We start from the raw sequence: 15364 nt of genomic DNA, 5'->3' as shown, positions 1-15364 counted from the left end.
AGAGGTAACATTTGATCCACAAGCAAGAGGGAGGAGAGAGAGAGAGAGAGAGAGAGAGAGAGAGAGAGAGAGAGAGAGAGAGAGAGAGAGAGAGAGAGAGAGAGAGAGAGAGAACTGGGAACGGTATGGGCTTTTGAAACCTCAAAGCTTCCCCACTTTTTCCAGCGAGGTCACACTGTCTAACCCTTCCCAAATCGTCTATAGGGGCTATCTGATTCCAACGGTCACATATAGAAACGCTTGAATTATAGTCAAGGTTTATGCTGAAGCTAGAGTATAGAGTTCGAAATTACTTTGTTAGAAAATGCCTGAGGTGCTTGACATATCACGGCACACACCTTTCCAGCACTCGGGAGGCAATGGCAGGTGGATCTCTTGAGTTTGAGGTCAACCTGGTCTACAAAGTAAGTTCCAGGACAGCCAAGGGCTACACAGAGAAACCCTGTCTTGAAAAACAAAGCAGCAGTAGTGGGGGGCACGGGAAGGAAGGACGCCTAAGGTTAAGAATGTTAGCCCTTCTGACGTAGCATCAGAGGGGAGGAGATGCATTTTGTATTTTGAAATTTGCATGTACATTGCAGTGAAAAGCAAGGAAGCAGCAGATGGGAAAGACCATCAAAAAGATGGGAAGACTGGGGATGTCGCTATTAGTAGAGTGGTTGCATGGCATTCATAAACTGCTGGCTTCAGTCCCCTACATAGCGTAAATGAGGCGTGGGAGCGCATGTCTAGATTCAGAACTTGGGAATAGAGGCAGGAGGATAGAAAGTTTAGGATCATCTTTGGTGACATAGTGAGTTTGAAGCTATCTTGGGATACATGAGACCCTATCTCTCGCTCTCTCAAAAAAAAAAGTTGGATAATTGAAATAATGTTTTAGTAAATTATTCTGAGATTCATTCACCACCTTTTTGCAATGGCCACTGGCAAATGAAAGATTTTATGCTTTTTAAGTTTAAAACATACTTTGATCTACTTTAATTCACAACATGGTAAATTTTTGTGACAAAAACCTGAAGAAGTGTCTGTGAGTCCTTAATGGCGTCCTATAGACCCATTTCATTTGCAGTAAGGATGCCAGAGACAAGAGTGAGTCACAGGATATGGCACCTTCCAGCACATCAATCAAGAGAAAGAAGAAACAAATAATAGGAGGATGAGGTAAATACATAGACACAATCTATTATTTTGTAACAAAAAGACATGGAAGGACTCAAATGGAGTTAGCAAACTTCATATTACATGCATTACATACTCATAATTTGGTCTATGAATTCTATCAACCCCAGTCAAAGACCAAGCAAAACTTATGAGTAACTTCAAAAACTAGTTCTATAATTATTCATTACATTTTATTTTATTTTTTTCATTTTGTATACCAGCCACAGTTCCTTCTCTTTCCCCCTCCACCCCCCACACCTCTCCTCCAACCCCCATCCACTCCTCATAGTGGGTAAGGCCAAGGCCTCTCTTGGGTAGTCAACACAGGTTGACATACCAAGTCGTGGCAGGACCAAACCCCTCCTCCGGATCAAGGCTGAGCAAGGCATCTCACTAAAAGGAATGGGCTCTAAAAAGCCAGTTCATGTACTCAGGATAAGTCCTGGTCCCTCTGTCAGGGGCTCCACAAACAGATCAAGGTTCTATAATTTATATAGGAAAATAAAAGGTTCATGAATGGAGGAAAAGAAAAAAGAGTCAAGATCAAGTGAAAACTAAGAAGTATTGTAAAAATATTGTTTAAAAAGTAACGCTGATTCAGGAAATGCATAGGTAGACAGTGGGACAGGATAAAGTCGAGAAAACAAAAAAACACACATAAGATAACATTCTTAACGTAAGGGAAAGAGAAATTAGTTTACACATGAAAGGAAATAATTTGGGATTGATACTTTACACTATATTTAAAGAGGAAAAGAAAAACATCTTCCCCCCCCCACTTCAGTCAATTAAAGATCTAAGTTTGAAAGGGAAAACTCTAAACTTTTATGGAAGAAAATTCAAGAATTTTATCATTGTGATTTCATTTGGGAAGACCCCAGTAGTATCCTAAAACACAAACGAGAAGAAGAAAAGTTAATGCATTTGGCAATATCCAAATATAAGCCTGTTTAACAAAGAACTTCACAGGCAAAGGGTGGGCAGGTGTAGAATGAAAGGTATTTGTAATGTGAAAACTGACAGGTGATAATTACACTGGATAAATGCATTGATATGCTGCTATCAAGCAAATAAATCAGATCTGGGAACCCAATAAAAAATGAATGGGATATAGACATGGAAGCTCACGAAAGCATGGGGACGAGAATCAAATGAATAATAAGCAGATGAGCAGATGTTTCCCAACGGTCATTCAAAATTAGAATATCACATCCTCATAATGTCTGCTCCTGGTTAGATACAGGACTTTGGGTTCTCTTTGGGGACTAATGTGTCAGTGTGTAGTAAGGTTAAATATTCAGGCAACTATGATCCAACCCCCCTACTCCTGGTATACTCCCAGAGTAGCACTATGATTCAACAACCCGAGCTCCTGGTATGCATGCACCCAGAGAAGTGCTACATTCCAACTACCCCACTCTCCTGGTGGGCACCCCAGAGAAGTGCTACGATTCAACAACCCTTATTCTTCCAACCACCCCACTCCTGGTATTCATTCAGAGAAGTGCTCTCCGTCATTGGCAGATCTGTTTATAGTGCAGTTCTGCTTGTTGTCACATGGTTACAGGCACATGTTTTCATCAACAGAGGGATCTAAACCATGAAACCTAGGCTTCCTAAAGCCACAGTCTTCCAGGAGGCCCTCAATAAAAAGCAAAACTATCCTCTACTATGCTTGGACTCTGAGTAAACTGAGGCATATGAACAAGAATAGATTGTCAAAACGTCACCTTTGTTACAGATGGCACAGCACTGGAGGTGTTATTAGAGTGAGAGGAACAGGGTTAACTGAAAAACAGAAGGTGGGGCCCCACGCCTGAGTAGGGGTGGAGCAGGTGTTCTGCAGGAAACCAGGGCCCATGAGAAGGGACAGAGCAGAGTACACCCAGCTATTCTCAAACTGATTCATCAAGAAGTCACACACTTTCCCAGAATCAGAAAGAAACACGGATAGGAAAAGGCTCTTCAGAAGAAGGTGATATCTGCTGTGAGGAGATTAAAGTGTCATATTGGTGAAAAAAAAATTCAGAAAATATAATTTATAGTTTACTATTATATGCAAATCAAAAGCTACACATACAAAACAACTGAAAACTAGGAATTTTTCCAAGGATTTATACATGTAAGGAAATACATGGATGGTAGATTTGGAAAGTAGAAATTGCAAGCATTTTAAGGTTATTTATGTCTATGGAGACTTAGTGCTACTTTTATTAAACAAAAGAGATTTGCACAGATACAGGGGGAAAGTGTAATTTAGAACCATGTCAATGGACAACCCCTGTCCTTACGAAGAAAACACCAAGAATGAAGAAACCATGGCCCAGCTGTGTTTTCATATATGTGACCAGAAACGTTTGGTAACAAGGAAAAACCACTGCTATGGGTTCAGACTTCCAAGATGCACAAGGTATTGAGGTCCTCCTAATGCCTAGAATCTCTTGAAAAATGGCTTGTTCCCTGTTTATAAAAATATATATATATATAAGTCTAACGGGAGCTTGTTATTAGCTGGATGATGTAGTTTTTGGTCGAGCTGGGAAAGCAAACGGGAAGTCACACTCATGACCTCTGTGTCCTTTGAATTTCGGATTATACTTTTCTCTTCCGGAGTGCTCTCTTCAAGCAGCTAGCCTCTGCCGTGGTGGGGATGTCTTGTTCCTTTCCCAGAACTAAAACAGGGAAAACAGCCTGCTTTTCTATCTGTGTTGCATAAATATCATAAAAGCAATCCGGCTGAAAACTGTTCCTTCGTGGAGCTGGGTTGGGGGTCCAGCCAGGGCGTGTTAGATATGGCTTGGGACGGGGCAGAGTCCAAGGCTGTCGTGGGGCCGCTGAGAGGCGCAGACTAGAGTGCCACTTGCAAAGTCCCTCTCTGGCCCGTGGCGACAGATGGTCTTTCTTCTGCAAGTGTGTGAAGGGGGTGGGGAGTGGCCGTAACAATAAGCAGCAGTAGCCACTTGACAGGCTCCCCGCTGCCAGGAATTTGCATGCGGGCCGCTTGCCGCCATCTGGAGAACTTCAGCTCACTGAGGAAGAACCGGTGTCGCAGCTTGCGTGCGCCCTAGTGGGTGCTGGGGTCTGGGATCTGGAGTCCCAGCGAAAGCACAGAGCAAGAGGCAAACCTTCGCTCTGTAGTCAGGGGAAGTGGGACCGGACCCACATGCTGAGCTGGGCGGAGGATGTGCCCACAGGTCTGGCACTTCAGAATGGATCAGGTCAGACACAGTGTCGTATTTGCAGCATGGGTTTGTTTATCCACCAGTGGTTGGTGGAGGACATGTGGACTGAGAAAGAGGAAATCCAAACGTGTACCCCCTTTCCCATGACCTCCAGAGGAGAGTTCAGCGATGCAAACGGCTGACCATACACCCCAGGGACGCTTTTCTCAGACCACAGGGCTGTGCATTATAAACACATGTGCAACCCATTTAATTAAACGCATAACAGCTGCTGAGATGTTAGCGCGTTTAAAAAGCGAAGTTTATTTTCAGTGTATTATAAAAAAAATCAGCTTTATATCTGAAATACCTGTGTGGAACCGTGTGGTCTCGTTTTCTCTAAAAAAATTAAAAAATCACCAAAATTTGTCTAAAGAATATTTAAAATTTACTAGGATCAAAATGGCAGCTTTAACAAAATAATATTTTGTTAGGAGAATGCATCCTATAGCTAAAAAGAATTATCAGCAGCAGGTTTATACTTATCAGCATGGGTTTACAAAACTCTTCAGCTTTCCAGAATTTCCAGCACCACCCCCCCCCCCCCAAACCAAACCAAAGCAAAACGCCCCCAAACACACAAACAAGCAAAATGCGAAAGTTCCACAGAGGAGAAAAGACATGGTCCCATATGTATTAATTATGGGCTAATGAAATAATTGAGAGTAAATCTGTATTAACTGATGGTGTCCTGGGATTTTCAGGGTGGAAACTGTATTATTTCTATCTTCATATCCCAGCTGCTAACCCAATTCTGTCATGAAGCGGGAGCCTGTGTTTCAGTCGGGGTAGTCACAAGGAACACTGGGTAATGCGGACAAACCTAAGCCCACAGGAGTATTCGCAAGTGGCATTCTCTGGAATCTTGGAGGTGAACCTTCATGATGCAATTCGCAAGCTCTCAGTAGCTGCTATTTCAGATCTTTATCCAGACAACTTGACTCTATTTGTGCCCCATTCTCTGAAACGTTAAGTTCTCTGAAGATAGTTGGGATAGTGGCTGGTGAGCTTTTGGGCCCTGTGAAGGTGGCAGACATGAACACAGAACACTCAAGTATTCAAGGCAGTTTTATAACGGGATGAAAGATAAGTCTGCACCACGTGCACAGGCTAAGGCAGAACTGTTTACAGTTACACTACATTATTTCAGAGAATGTAAACTCACTGTTGTGTGGCCAAAGCTTGAAATTCATACTTCTCTAAATTTTGTTTTGTTTTGGTTTTTTGGAGACAGGATTTCTCTATGTAGTCTTTGGTGTCCTGGAATTTCTATGTTGACCAGGCTAGCCTCAAACTCACAGAGATTCTCCTGCCTCTGCCTCTTGTAAGTTGTAATTAAAGGCATGCACCACAGCCATCAAATTGATACTCCTTAAAATTTTTGATTTGGGCTAGGCATGGTGGCACACACTTTTAATCCTAGCACTTGGGAGGCCAAGGCAGGCAGATCTCTTTGAGTTTGAGGCCTGCCTGGTCTACACAGTGAGCTACCAGCAAGCTAGGGTCACATAGAAAGATCTGGTCTCAAACAAACAAAACACTTTTAAGTACAATTTGCCTGCCCTTTTAGGTAGAATTATTGAAAGAATTTGATATTGATGAAATTTGTAAAAATAATGCCGCACATCAATTATAATACAGTGCTCTATTATAGTATTTCATGAGCCATTCAGGGGTGTGGGAGGAAGGCCTAATGTTTGAGTGAGCAGATGGAGGCACCTAAAGTATGACATTTAAGACTTAATCCAGGGCAAGAATGAGTCTAAGAGTGAGAATTTCCTCGAATTCTGCAGCCCAAGGAATCCCAAGGTTTTAGGACTCTAGTACGTTCCACGCATTGTCCCAGCAGCCGTTAATCCACGGGATAAAAGAGTACTTATGTATATGTTCCTTCCTCTAGGAAATATATTGACAGACTATCCTGGAAAATTATTAATTGATTCTGTATAGTCTCATAAAAATTTCATAACTTTTCAGGTTTCTTCTTCCAGCATTTGAGTTCCCGAAAGAAACACAGATCTTTCTACTTTCTAACTAAACACCCCCACCCCTTTCCAGATTCATGATTGAGCATTTTCACATTCAGTAGAAAGAAAATGAACCTAGTATTACAATTACCACACATTCCGTGCTCTCATACACAGGTAATGATAAACACAGACATTCAGTCTCATTTACTTGTTTCCCCCGTTTTAAAGATTCTGCACTCTTATAGAAACGTTTCCTTTGTGCCTCACTAGGCTACAGTTTTTCTCTGATATCCGAGGAAGAGGAGGAGGGTGATAGAAATATACCTCTTGAGCCAAGAAGCTAGGAAGAAATAATCATAATTTTAAGAAAAAGTAAGAAATGGTGGCAGTGTTTAAACAGATTACTTATCATTTGGCTTTGTTTAATTCCAGCCACCCGCCCACAAGCTGTTGCAAAGGTCCCCTGGAGATGATTTCCAACCTATTTATGGACTCTTCAGAGAAGAAGCTATGAGAATGTCTTCTAAAAAAAAAAAAAATGCTATTCTCTTTAACTTTCATTTTCAATAGCTCATAATTAGCTGCCTGGAATGAGGATGTATATTAGGCTAAATATGCAGGGGTCATAATTTTCTGACCTCCTTCCTTCTTCACGTCCAAATAATGCGAAAGGAATTCATTCCAGATCCTGTTTGTCTGCTGTGTTAATTCACAATGACATCTTTTCAACTCTCCTGATTTCAAAGCGTCCTGTGATTTTAAAGTAGCCATTTCCTATTTGAAGGAATCTATTACCATGCCAACAGCAATGTTGGTGGACTGGAAATGTGCTGGACGCAAGTCAGTGACATGGAGAAAGTTTAGCTCTGGGATGAGCAGATAGAACAAAGACAGGCAAAATTTTCCTGTGGAGAGAAGGAATGGGTTTGTAAAGCAACTATCTGGGCGTATCTGTCTTAAAGAATGGGCTTTATTGATGGAGGTCATTTTGATAGTTTCTGCTTTCTGCAGATCCCCATGAGAGTTTTTGTCTGCTTTATCAGAAAAATCTATTTGTGGCTACCCTCCAAATAAGAAATACCTTGGTTTTATTCACCGTTTTTTAGACAGTAAAATTTTGTACCTTCCTCTTTGGCACCATATGTCCATTTTGGAGTGAAGGGCTTCTAAGATCCCTCAGATGGCCTTGGTGTCTGCCAGAGGGCAGCATGTGACACTCTCCCATCTGGCATGCAAGTTGCCACTGGGCTGCCACCTGAGCTGTGCTGGGGACTCTTGCCACTCCTCCACCATCCAGGGCTGTGGGACTGGAGTCCCTTCGGTCTCCTCCTGCCTGCTACCTCTCCTCTAGTGGCAGATGTTGGGATGGGGAGCGCACGGAGAGCCAAGAATTTGCTATTACCAGTTTGGCAGAGATTCAGATCCTTCCCCATCAGCAAAAGATGAGGATGTTGGGGATGTCCGCCTCTGAGGAGAGTCTACGATCACACGCCCCCTGCCCCCGACTCTTAACTCTCTCTGTGCAATCAAACCCACCTCAGTTTGATCCCTTGCCCTTTCTCGGTGTGACAGCCTGTGACTCAGATTGTCCACTTGGCTTCCCATGTCCCCCACCCCTTTCCAAAGAGATCTTTTGTAGATTTTCTCTTCAAAAAGGAGGAGAGTTGATTCATGCTGTCTTTAACCGGCTGGGCCTCAGTCCCTTGCTGAAGAGCTCTTGGTCTTTGGACACAGAAACCCCAGACTATTAAGCTATTGCAATCTGAGTATCATAACAGAGTCAGTAGACATGCTACACACAAGGGCTACTGGGAAAAGAGGCTGAAACTGCCATGGCTGGGATCACTATGATGAAGAGAGAGTAGCTTTGGGATTCTAGATTCCTGTTCGTTTTTTGAGTTAGAAGTGACTTTAGTATTATTCATTTATTTTACAAACGATGGAGCTGGGGGCATCTCATAGCTTTGTTATACTTTGTTTATAAGCTGCTGCTGTTCAAGTAAATTGATACTCTAGAGCACATGTTGAGAATTTATTGCTGAAAGTATTTGGAGTTTATACTTATTGTTTATAATGTACCGTTTCAGTCTGGACATTCTTAGGACCAAAGCATTTCATTTGAATGAGACCACATGGATGCTGAGATTCCCTCTTCTATACAGGCTTGCGATATTTGACACACCAACAAAATGCTTATTCCTAATACTTTAAAGTCCATGCCAATAGCTTTAGACAAAAGCATTCTGCATAACCAGAACTATTAACGTATTTAACTCCATTTACTGTGTATTTCTTTTAGAAATGTCAAACGTGAGGTGCCGGGAATACACTAAGAAGCAAAACAAGATTCTTGACATCTAACATGAGTGGCTTGTGTTTTGATTTAATGGGCCAATAAATATGATCTTAAGAACATAAATCCAAATTTTTAATTTTGTGTTTTTCCTTTTGTTTTAGTTTTACTTTTCTGTAACATATCATCCTTACAAAGTGTTTGTTGGTCCCCAACTATATATTAGTTAGAAGGCAATTGGCTGTGAGTGAAAGAAAAGTCAATTAGACGCAAGGTGGCTTAAATAATAAAAGGAATCTATTGGCTCAGTAATGAGAAAGGCCAGCTGGAAGGGGACTTCCAGCATGGTGTAACCAGGGCTCCAGTTCTACTGCTCCCCGACTCCTACAGCTCTGTCCAATTCCATGCATATATCATGCTAGTCCCTGGCAGGCTTCTCTCATGGATGCAAAATGAAGACGAGGAAAAAACAGAGCTTGCTCCAGTCTTTCTACTGTGGACGAGAAAAAGAATATTCTTACCTTAGGTTTCCAAGTAAGATTCTCCAGATCACTCTGACCAAATTTGATTATATCACATGTGTAGACCTGAACCAATTATTGCAGCCAGGGGAACAAAATATATAATTTGATTCAAACTATTGCAAAGCCTAAAATTGGAGATGTGAGTAGAACCAGAATTGATCAAAGTTGTTTAACTGGAGGAGTAGGAGCAGACACTTGAAACAAATCTGAGTACTATTTAAAAAATAGGAAATGGATAATGGACATCAAATCATTAAATATTTATTGAATAGCTTTTTGGGTAGAACTGCATTAAGTCCTGTGGTCTTGGTAGTTATTACTCATGGAAACTAGTCAACAAGCTCAAAATAAAATGACATCAAGGAAATGTCTGGAGTGAGAAAAGAAAGTAAACATAAATATTCAACCCAAGAAGGCCAAAAGAAATGTCTATAAAGCAAACCAAAGAAAGGTAGATGAAAGGGTCTAGTAAAAAGGGAAGCAGAAATTAATTAGAGAAAGAAAAGAACGTGTCCCTTTTAGGGCCAAGTGAGGTGACTTTCTTCAAAACCAACACTATTCACTGGGGGAAACCTCAGTGAGCGGGATAGCAAGAGCAGCCACCAGCCATAAAGACTTGGAAGAGCTACCCAAGTGGCAAGGAGTTGGGGACTAGGTTATCAGAAAGGAAAGCACCATGTGACAGACTCCACGCCGGCAAGCTTTCCCGCTGAAAGCATCCATCACTTAGAAACATGGGTGAAGGCAAAGAAGCTCGTGAGTTTTCAGAAGTGCAGGTTGTAGGAGGAGACGGTGGAGGAAGAGAACTTGGTGACTCTTGATGGGTTAATGGCTCAAGTTAGATCAGGGAGTCAACGAAAGAAGAAGAAGAGGTGCTCTGATAGAAACGTGCCCGTTTCCCACTGCGGCTCTTCACCCAAGATTCACTCACACCCTAACAGAGAGAGGCCAGTTCCCACAGGGAAAGGCTTGTGGGCTTCGAGCCTTCTCAACCACTTGAACCGAAAGACTCAAGGTCATATGCAATACTCCTACTGAACTATTCAGGCAAAGTTAAATCTCTCTGAGGACAGAAAACACTACCTTCAAAGAAGAGCTTCAAATTCTCTTCTTGTATGTGATTTTCAAAATGAAAAAAGAAAGAAAGAAAGGAAGGAAGGAAGAAAGGAAGGAAGAAAAGAAAAGAAAAAAAGAAAAGAAAAGAAAATTGTCCACTTAGAACAGACTTCAAAAGAAACGATTTAAACACGCTGAAATGAAACTCACAAGAGATCCAAACGTTGGCGTTGAATCAGCTGTATGGCATATGTAGGGCAGCTGACCATTCCAGTCTATCTGGGCCCTCTTGGTTTTACCACTCAGAATTCTGTGTCACTAAGCTTCACAGTCCTAGGTGAAGAAGGAAAGCTGGACACTTCAAACTGGGGAGAAAGTTACAATAATAATAATGAATATTACAAAAATGTTGATTGAAAATATGCAGGAACTTATGAGGAAACCTGCATAATTTTACTGAGTACTATAAATGCAATTTTTTTACATTTAAAGTTTTTTACTATTATTGTATGTGTGTGGGTGTGGAGGCATGTACGCACATGTGTATATGGGCCAGAGAATAACTTCTGTTGTGGTTTGCTTGAATCAAGCTCAAGTTCTCAGGCTTGCTTGGCACGTACTTGATCCACTGAGCAATCCTGCCAGTCTTACATTCAATTTCTAATTAATGTAACAAAACTCAACAACACAAAGTGGGATAGAAAAAAAAAATCAGCCTTAAATATGCCAATTTTCCTGAATTAATCACTTATATGAATGTAATTCTAATGAACATCTAATTGGATTAAAAATTTAAGCATATACAAATACTATATAAATAAGACTACTCATCAGTTTAGGTGGAAAAATGAACTAGTCAAAAATGCTATTAAACTAATTAGTTACAATGTTAATGAATATAGTTATATTATTAACTTAAATTAACCAGGAAGAACAGAGGTAAACTGATTTACTTACATATAAACAAGAACACATCTTATCTCTATCCTTCACACACACACACATAATGGAAGAACATGGAGGTAAATCAGATACCATCATCTTTAAAAATAATATAACAAAATAATTTCAAAAAAAACATTGAGCTGTTTGATTGCATACATAAGAATTAAGAACATTTGTAGGTCTAAAACAAACAGATGCACATACACCATAAACCATATGCAGACATTAACTCTGCTCAATTAAGTATTTTTATTCAAATCAATGATGACAAGTTTTTATACTCTCAATTCATAAGTAGCATTTATAATTTTAAATTACACACATTGCAATGTAGATGAAAGGCATATGCTGGAAATTAATAAACAACAACCAATCAAAACACTTATGGAAACATGTTCAACATTGCTGGCAATTAGAGGAGTAGGAACTAAGGCACCAATGAAATGATGTGGCTTGCATGTATTTGATTAGGCATAATTTGGTTCACGTAGAACACAGTGACATCACTAAGCAACCGTAATTGTACTTAAGTGAACATTTACTTGATAATCTTTTTAAATGTGGCAGTTTGGTCCTGCTTGTCCATATCAACTTCTACAGTGTTTCTATCTGCTGGCATGGGATGTTTATGAAATTAAATATTTGACAAAAGTTGGTGGAAATGGAAAAATGAGAATTTTCTGGGCTATCTATAAGAATTATATTATCTCAAATTAAAATAATGGGAGAAAAAGACAACAATCATTTGATAGTTTGAAAATGTTCAGTATTTGACTCAAATATTTACTTGTTACATTTAAGTCAAGCTGTTCAATTCAGTGTACACTTGTAAAGGAAGTTATTGAAAAAAATGTTATTAATTAGACTGCATAAAATAGACAGGTATAGTCAAGAATTTTATGATCTCTGTCTGTCTTTCTGTCTGACTGCATAGAGACAAAAATCTTACTATATAGCTCAGGCTGGCCTTGAGTTCACGACAAACTTTTTATTCCTCAGTCTCTCAGTTCTGGGATTACAGTTGTACCACCATGCCCAGACAGGAATTTTATATTTTTTAGAAACTCTAATGGTGTGTTGCTTTATTGCTTGACTCTTCCTCATTTGAATTTGACATTGGTTGAATAGAAGGGCATCTTATGTGAACTCATTGAGTAAATATGAAATAATCTGTCTTAATAAAGTTACAGACAAATAAACTAACACATTGCTATTGTTGCTGTAAAGCTGGAATTGTTTTGCTGATGGTTATCATGACAGATAATATCAGAGGTTTTGGAACTATTAATTACTCATGCTCTTCCCAGCCCATTCTAGTCTTTCTTGTGAAGGAAGTAGCTATAAGGTGTCAAATGATTTTTGGTGCCAGGGTCTCTGTGTAGCATTGTTATGATGGTAAAGAGCCATAACCCTCTAAAGGTCAGCAACAGGAGATCAAGTAGACTCTATCCGTCCATATTATTGGATACTTCACCTTAAAATAACATTTCAGTGACAGGGAAGATATTCACTATGTGTACATAATGAAATCAGCTTACAGCTTCTTAAGTTCCCCAAGTGTCTGTCGCCTGCACCAGGGTGGAAGACTACAAAAGAAACTGATAATAAAGGTTTTCCCTGAGGAGGGTCACTGCTGCTGATTTTGTTACTTCCTTTGTTTTTTTTTTTTTTTTTTTTTTTGTAATTCCACACTTCCAAAGTGTCTACAGTCAGCATGTTCTGTTTCTGCCATCATAGGGATATTATTTTAAAACTCGTGTTTGAAATCAGTAAGTCAGAAGTGGATGTTACTTCTTTCAGGACAGATGGACACTTTCGGGTAGCATCCAACAGTGCATAGCAGACCAGGAAACAGTCCACTATTTAATTTTTCCTCTTACTTTAAATGCTGTTTACATGCTACTTTTTTTTTCTTAATATCCAAGATTCACAGGTTCTTATTATTGGTCAGAATGTTACCTTCTGATAAATCTTTCCAGTGAAACGACCCTGGAGAACATGCCTATCATAAATACAAACAATATTGAGATCCTTTCCGAAGGCCAGCAAAACAGTATTATTTCAATTCTTCAATCAGTATGTAACATTATTGAATAGGATGCCTTATTAGAACAGTGGTTCTCAACCTGTGGGCCACAACCCCTTTGGCCAATCTCTCTCTCCAAAAAGATTTACATTATGATTCATAACAGTAGCAAAATTCTAGTTATGAAGTAGCAGTGAAAATAATTTTATGGTTGGGGGTCACTATGACATGAACAACTGTATTGAAGGGTCACAGCATTAGGAAGGCTGAGGACCACTGGTGTAGAACAATGTTTTAATGAAACGAGAATAAGTTATAAACAACAGTCACTCATACCTATATCCTGTGATATCTGATGACCAGAATACAGTATCAGGCACCATGCAGAGCGACTTTCTGAGAGGAAGCTGCCCTGGTTGTGCTTCAAAATGTAAGAATTTGCACAATCACATTCAATCAGAAAAAATTTAAGTAAGTTATAATATTTTTGTCAAATTAAAAATAAAATGTATTACATGTATGAAAGGCCAGGATGAAAGAAAACCAGCAATTAGAGAGCTGGAAAGACCTCTCTGATATGGAATAAGTGATCACAAAAACAATGTAAGGTTTGGATTATAGCTTTGTGGTAAGAAAGCGAAGTCAAAGACAAAGAGATATATTGGGCTAAAGTAAACCGGCACAATTAATCAAGAATGGTTCATACCCAGAGTCCCAGAAAGAGTATGAAAAAGACATGAAGGTATTTTCACAGAAACAAGGAGATAAAAATTTCCATACAGAAAGAACATGAGGGTGAAGGCCAAAATGGCTTGTTACCCAGCCCAAAGCAAAGGCACACATGGCTGTGTCCTTACTAAACAGTTACACGTTTCTCTGTCAACAAAGAATAACTCAAGTTAGAGAGAGAGAGAGAGAGAGAGAGAGAGAAAACACATGCAAACAAAATACAGTAATAGAACAAATGAAGAGGAAAAAGACAATTTTTAATAGCAATTAGAAGCGAAAGGTAAAGTTGGGGCAATTCTTTTTTCTGAAGATTTCTAACTGTGGTATTCTTACTTGGATTATTAGCCATATTAAGGCAATGGGAAACTTATTTCAGCAGCTGAAGTCATTTGAAGATTGCGTTTCTCTTTCATGTAGTTGTCCAAATTCGGAGGAGGTCTGGGAAGGGCTCTGAGCCTCTTCGTCATTAAAGGACCCAGGCTGATGGAGACCCCAGCAAGTACAACCCATGCCTTCCAAAGCAGACCTGTGTGGAATCCGGTCAGCACAGAGGAGAGACCTCACACCTACTTTTCTGCTCTGTGGTCTGGACTACATGTTCTGCTCCCTTCTCTTTTTCTTCCTTTCAGGGTTTTAATATGCAGCCTGCCCTGGGCTTGAGCTCCTGGTCGTCCTTCCTCAGCCTCGTCACTGCTGACGCCACCCACACACCTCACTACTCTTGGCATCGGTTCTTGTCACGTTTCTGTTGTAGAGAACCAATCCCGCGTGCCTTCCTGCAAACGAGGCAGCTAGGGACAGGAAGTCTGGGTAGCCGCCCCGGCTGACAGATTCATGTCATGGAAAGAAGAGCCGCTCTGAGAAGTGTTTGCTCGAAGTACAGCGTCTAAAGAGTGTGAAGACAGAGAAGAATGGGTCGTCAGAAATGTGATGAGGAAGTCTCAGGGGGACAGTTGCACAGCTGTGCAAGAGAGCGGGAAGAAGAGCTATTTAGATTAGAGTGTGGAGTGTGTGTGTGTGTGTGTGTGTGTGTGTGTGTGTGTGTGTGTATACGCATGTGAATGCATGTGTGTGTGTGTGTGTGTGTGTGTGTGTACACATGTGAATGCCCATGTGTGTAAGAGTCTAGGAAGGCTACCTTGTAGAAAATATATAAAATTGCTAATTATGCGATGAATTTGGCCAGGTGGTCAGCAGTATTGTGAGTCTAGGGATGTAGTTCCATGGTAGACTACTTGCCTGACATACATAAGGTGGTCCAGGGCTCAGTCTCCCTGAAACACATACATATACAGCAAAATATTTCATATATGTATTATATTGAAAATCCAAAGGGAGAATTTAGACAATTGTCAACTTTAAAAAACATTAAAAGCATTACAGGAATGAGGACATTCTTATTTTGAAACAACTAAGCCCCAGATGCCAGCTCTGTAGCT

Source organism: Peromyscus eremicus, chromosome 8b (assembly GCF_949786415.1).
Source record: "Peromyscus eremicus chromosome 8b, PerEre_H2_v1, whole genome shotgun sequence".
In the NCBI taxonomy this organism is placed as follows: domain Eukaryota; kingdom Metazoa; phylum Chordata; class Mammalia; order Rodentia; family Cricetidae; genus Peromyscus; species Peromyscus eremicus.
Note: the sequence above shows the minus strand (reverse complement) of the source record.